This window comes from Octopus bimaculoides, chromosome 16 (assembly GCF_001194135.2).
Source record: "Octopus bimaculoides isolate UCB-OBI-ISO-001 chromosome 16, ASM119413v2, whole genome shotgun sequence".
Lineage (NCBI taxonomy): Eukaryota > Metazoa > Mollusca > Cephalopoda > Octopoda > Octopodidae > Octopus > Octopus bimaculoides.
Window position 1 is genome coordinate 50,102,523 of NC_068996.1, and position 6,890 is coordinate 50,109,412.

General features: G+C 36.4%; 1 long non-coding RNA gene across 1 annotated transcript in view; it reads left to right on the plus strand.

Annotated features, from left to right (window-relative positions):
- The first annotated feature begins 5,679 nt into the window (after window positions 1-5,679).
- Window positions 5,680-6,890, plus strand: part of LOC106875864 (uncharacterized) — a 15,116-nt gene continuing 13,905 nt past the window's right edge. The window contains exon 1 of the long non-coding RNA XR_001410167.2: window positions 5,680-5,878. This is a non-coding gene — a long non-coding RNA (uncharacterized LOC106875864). The remainder of the gene's footprint in view (window positions 5,879-6,890) is intronic.

Here is a 6,890-nt window from a genome sequence, read left to right on the forward strand (position 1 = left end):
ATATATATATATATATATATATACATACACACACGGAGATGTACTTGCATAGCAAGTGACATGATCTGAAATCGTGTGCTGAAACAAAAACAATTGCAGTGTGGAAAATGTTTGTAAGTCATTTAAGAACATACAAAAACCGCTAGTTTCACTTCAACATTTACATACATTTAATTTGTGTCTAAATATTTTCGGCGCTTTGAAACTGCGACCTGTTCACTGCACGAAGTTTTGTCAGTGAACAAGTTGCGGTTTCAAAGCAACGAAAATATTTTCACGCAAATAAAATTTAGATGTTGAAGTTAAACTAACGGTTTTTGCGTGTGTTCTTAAATGGCTTACAAACATCTTCCGCGCTACAATTGTGTGTGGGTGGGGGTGATTTCAGGCTAAATTCGACACTTTATATAAAAGAAAACGAAAACATAATATTTAAGTATTTTAAAAGTTCAAAATATATCAACTAGATGATGACCGGAAAACTACAGTTTATTCACAGTAGCCGCTCTCGATTTCCACTCAAGACGGCTCCGGAACCTGATACGTGCGTTCCTCATTGTGTCCCAGGAAAGATCTTCGAACACCAGCTCGGCCTTAGTATCGCAGGCAGAGTGGCTGGTGTCTTTCTCAAGCGTGTTCCATGGGATTACAGTCGTAGGAATTAATGAGTCAGAAATTGGAGCTGGTGAAATCGTCGAAATTCCCTGAAAATCACTTCTGATTCTTTCCAGAAGTACGGCAAGAAGCTGAATCCCGCTGCCAAAAATATGGCCTTCAAGTAGCAACCATCACCAGCTAGGGATGGACCAGTCTCCAGCAGCATCACATGGTAATCTGAATTTAGCTGAAGGCCATTTCAAAGTTGTGAGGATGAATTCGGGCGTGCGGACAGTCAGAATACCTGCTGTGTCCCTTTCTGCTGGTCAAAGCTTTATAGTCTCCGTTGCAGCTGTCTTTGTCAAAGCCATCATAATGTCGATATCATCATGATACAGGTAACACTTTTCCAATATCCAGATAGCTTTGAATCCCCCATGTCAGCTAACTTTTCTCAATTACAACTTCAATCTTTATGCTCTCCGACGCCATTGATTGTCCCTCAGACATCAAGTTGTTTCTGAAGAAGGAGACATAAAAATCATCAAGTTCAGCTCGAACAACCCAGTGTGTGTGTGTGTGTACGTGTGCGTGTAAGTGCGCGCGCGCGCATGTGTGTGACTTTCCTTTACTTGGTTCAGTCATTTGACTGCGGCCATGCTGGAGCACCGCCTTTCGTCGAGCAAATCGACCCCAGGACTTATTCTTTGTAAGCCTAGTACTTATTCTATCGGCCTCTTGGATCTTTATGATTTGACGGGCAACATTTTTTTATGTAGTGTTTTTGGTACCGAAACACTTTCAAACTTCGTATACTTGTATATTTTGTGTTATAGAACAGATAAAAATTTTTGTATTAGAAGTTATTTCACGTTAAAAATTGTCTTATTTCGATAATTTCAACTAATCACTGACGTCTATTCAGTTGAATACAGTTAGTGCTGTGACGGTGTATATGGTATTAATCCCCGTTAGTTCTGACATTTCCGATTAACTAGACTGTTCGTAAACAAAGGGGAAAAAGCCATCAAAATACTTGAATATTGCCTGCACTTGTTATTGGAGCTGGCAGAATTATTAATGCACCTCCACCAAGTGCTTCATTTCCTAGAAATAGCAGCCAAATCTCCTTCAAATCAAACTCTAGTTTAGGGTTAGGGTTCGGGTTTTAGAGTCAGGGTTAGGGTTGGGTTAGGGTTATGGTTATGAATTATAGGGTTAGGGTTAGGGTTATGGCAAAAATAATCATAACCCTAACCGTCACCCTAAAACTAACCCTAACTCTAGAACCCGAACTCTATTTCTTATCATTTAGAAAATGTGTTACTAAGTACTAGCGAAAAATTGTTACACACACAGAAACGCACAGCGTAATTTATTATATAAACAATATATGCGTATAAATTACGATTAAACCGGATGAAATATGTCACAGGGAATAGCATTTTTATGACCGGCCAAAAATTATTGTTTATAAAAAGAGCACTGACTGTATTCAGCTGAATAGACGTCAGTGATTGGTTGAAATTACAGAAATACGACAACTTTAACATGAAATAACTTGCGATGTACAATTTTTTGTTAAGAAGGCTAAGAGAAAAAGTTGTTTTGTATGACACATTCTATCAGTGTCCCAAGTTTGAAAGTATTTCGTTAAGAAAACAAGTGTTGCCCATCAAATCATAAAGATCCGGCCTCTTTTGCCGAACCGCTAAGTTACAGGGACGTAAACGCACCAGCATCGGTTGTCAAGCGATGCTGGGGAGGGGCAAACACATACACACACATACATACACACATACACACACACACATATATATATATATACGACGGGCTTCTTTCTGTTTCCGTCAACCAAATCCACTCACAAGGCTTTGGTCGGCCCGAGGCTATAGTAGAAGACACTTGGCCAAGGTGCCACGCAGTGGGACTGAACCCAGAACCATGTGGTTGGTAAGCAAGCTACTTACCACACAGCCACTCCTGCGCCTATCCATGTTTGCTTTTGTCCCATACCACCCTCTGACAACCGGTGTTAGTTTTTTACGTCCCCGTAAGTTAGCGGTCTGACAAAAAGAGACCACTAACATGAGTGCCAGACTTTAAAGATATAAGTATAGGGGTCAATTTCTTCGACTAAAATTCCTCGGTGCTCCTTTGGCGCGTGATCTACAAGAGAGATTGCTTTAAGTTACTTTTTTGTTTGCTTTTCAATTTCTAAAAACCTGTAAGATGTTGGCTAAAGGTTTTTACAATGTGATCAGTGACGAGACGAAGCAGTTGCATTTTTACAAGAAACCAGCACTAAATTCACATTATTTCTTAAGAAAAAGAAAGGTGCCACTTTGGCGTGTGATCTACAATTTAAAGGGAGATTACTTTCGGTTAGTTTTTAGTTTACTTTGTGTTCATGCTACTTTGCGTGTGATCTACGTGAGCAAATTTACTTTAATGGGTGATCTACGCGCGTATTTAATTGTTATATGGTTTTTTCCTATCATTAAAACAGTAAGAATTTTGAAGAAATACATTTACAATGCTAAGTATGTACAAAATAATTTTAAAAGTAACCTAAAGTAATCTCCCCTGTAGATCACACACCAAAGTAGCACCAATCCCTCACACAGGATGAAAAATTGTACAACATATATTACATAACTGCGAACAGAAGCTAAACGAAATTCGAGTAGATGTGTGATTTTATGATACAATAAACACACGTACGCACGCTCACTTGTCCGTACATATATATATACATGCATAAATTGGACTAGTTCGAATATGTTTGCGACATACTTAAATTCCTAAAGCCAATTTCATCGTAGTTTATCACGGAGTAAAAATTATCGTTTATGGCAAATGAATGTAAATATGCCATTATCAGCTTGATGTTACCCCACCAGATGCATTTCTGGCTTTTTAAACTGTCCTAAGTTGAGGATACCAAGGAAAGGTAACCCTGAGATGACAGTAAGTCGTAGCTTTAGAATAAATCAGTCAATACTAGTGAATGGTTTGCGCTCGTTGACCATCCTGTCTCAAGAAATATATTAGTAGCGCAAAGCATTGATGCAAAATAAACCTTAGGTTAGTTCAAATATGTTTGTGACATATTTTAACTTCCAAAAGCAACTTCACTGAGGTTTAGTTTGGTGAAAAAATCTTACTTATCGTAAAGTTGTAAACACACTGTTAGCAGCTCATGATGCCCTGTGTTGGTCCAATAGATGCATTTCTCTTAATGCATTTCGTTAAGCTGTCCTCATACGCATGTATGTACGTACGCATTTATATATTTATTATGTATTAATACATTTGTACTTGTGTACGCGCACCTATATCAATATATGGCTGTTATTGTACCAACGGATTTGCATTTTGTTGCTTTTGTGATGAAATATATGTTTAAAAAAGGCTATTATTTGTTCATGACGTGATAAGAATTTGTAAAGTTTCGAGAGAACGCGAAATAATTCTTTTTATTTTTTTAAACTAGATCTCGAAGCACACATAAAGCTATAAATAATAGTTGGTAAATATTGAATAAAAAAACTTTTTTGTATGTAAAAAGTTGAAAGCTGCTCCTGGGATTCGAACCCACATCTGTAGATATAACAAGCATTCTACCATGGTAGGCGCTTTTTTTTTTTTCAACCCAATAATTACAAGCTATTATTAGGTTAGCGAAATGGCGAGCGTCAGACCAATAGTGATTATGTCCCTTTGCGTTCTAAATACGACCCAGCAATTGTGTTCAGTGTATATAAAAGAACAGAATACTTTAAGAGTTCTTGTCGTGAAGGGTTTTGGGGTAAGAAACAACCTATGGGGAAAATAACACTTAAAAATTACCGGCGCGAGTTAGTATGAGGTCACTCGACCTGCAAAAACTGCAGCCAAAAAAAAAAAAAGAAAGAAAGAAAGCACCCTACTATCGTTAAAAAGGACATACTGGATTGTGCTAATCTTTTGTCGGTAAAAAGGAAAGATGGAATAGTTGCATGAATACGTGACTTCAGATGTGCGGAATGGAGGTTAATGAACAAAAATAGTCGGGGGAGTAGGAATACATACAACTAAAGAATAGAGAACCGAAAGCAAAAATGCTACTTTATATCTCGCAATTCAAACTATTCTTGATTAAAGTGAAAATAAAAGTATTTGCATAACACTGATCAATGCCATTCCTCGTATAAAAATATGGAGATCAAGACCCCTTTTGAATTCTATTTTCTATACAAGAGTAGGAAATAAAATTCAAAAAGGTTTTCTTTCAATGACAATATTTAATCATATTTAATAATCTAAAGGCGATGGAGTTGAGGCAGAAACTGTTTTGTCCAGAAGTAAATGGGTCAAAAGAGAAAAAAAAAACCTCTAGTATTTACTTTCTTTATTTTACAATCAGGTCCTGCCTAAGCCGACTTTCTGTTACATATAAAGAATCGATAAAAGTATCATCAGTCCAATAATGGGATCGATTCAATTGACTCCTACGTTCCCCCCAAATTTGTAGCAATATTAAAAATCAATAGTATTTAACTGATTCCTTACATCCCCTACACATACAGATGCAAGTACGCACGCGCGCTTACGAGCGCGTGTATGTATGCACGTACGAACATATTTTACCATTTTACATACACACACATATATATAGAGAGAGAGCGAGATGTAGATAGATAGATAGATAGATAGACACAGACATATGTGCGCGCTTTTATGGGTGCATGCACACATATATATTATATATATGCATATATACACACACACACGTACACGTATCAGGGGCATCAGGTTGTGTAAGGAAAATGTTGCACATCCACCAGATATAATAACTTCATAGATATTAAGCTCCCTCAATAATATAATCATTAGTCATATCGCTAAACTAATTCTTTTTTTCTAGTTATGAAATATTGCAGCAGTTGTTTCTAAGATATCATTACACACTCCGACAGTTATTTGTGTAATGGTATGGCGTAATTGAGTGACAAAAAATACGAGGGCCAAGTGTGAACTATAATCTCAGCATATCCTCTGTTCTTTTTTATAATGAGAGAAACCGCATGCATAAATTTCTCAACCGAATCTGATTTTCTTTCTAATGTAATTTGTTTTCAAATCTAATAAATTGGTCAACCGAAACTGATTTTCTTTCTAATGTCGTAATTTTGTTTTCAAATCTAAATAAAGCACAGAGACACGATTAAGTCAGTTCTATGATCTGGTAAGGTGTGTGTTGACGTCACAATATCAGCTGTTGATTCCAGGAATCGGTGTAAGTATTTTCCATAAAAGAATTTATTAATGTTGATCTTAACTGCTATAGAATAACAGTATCAGTAGATTTTTTAAATGATACTCCTATTTTTACTGTATAATTCGCTTAGTGAAAAGTTGCATTGACACGCATGTAGTACATTCTTCTGCAACAGGAAAAGTTTAGTCTTTCACCGGTATTATTTTTAAAAATTCCAGAATACACTCTGTGACAATAACTGCGATAGACCCATGAATGCCGTGTTTAACGACTTAAATGGCGCACGGCCTTTCAAGAAGTACTTAAATTTTTGATAGATTCTTTCAGTCATTGCATATTAATGAACCAAACCCTAATTTGATAAGATAATGGTGCATTTTCTTGGACTTTGGGTGTGTGTGTGTGTGTTCTATTCTTTTACTTGTTTTAGGCATTTGACTGCGGATATGCTGGAGTACCACCTTGAAGGGTTTCAGTCAAACAAATCGACCCCAGGATTTTTTTAAAGCATAGTACTTATTCTATCTACCTCTTTGCCAAACCGCTAAGTTACGGAAACGTAAACACACCAACACCGGTTATCAAGCGGTGGTAGTGGAAAACAGACACACATATATATATAAAATAGCATTATTATTTCAAAACGGGGGCACCAGTTTTCATTTATGTTTTACGTAGTGTTTTTGGTACCGAAAGACTTTCAAACTTTGTATACTTATCTATTTTGTGTTATAGAACAGAAAAAAAATTTTTGTATTCGGATTTATTTCATGTAAAAAATTGTCTTATTTCGATAATTTCTACTAATCACTGACGTCTATTCAGTTGAAAACAGTTAGCGCTGTAACGGTGTATATCGTATTAATCCCCTAACCCTAACCCTAACTAGACTGTTAACCCTAACCCTAACTCTAAAATTGTTACACACATAGACACGCACAGCGTAATTTATTATATAAACAATATATGCGTATAAATTACGATTAAACCGGATGAAATATGTCACAGAGAATAACATTTTTATGACCAC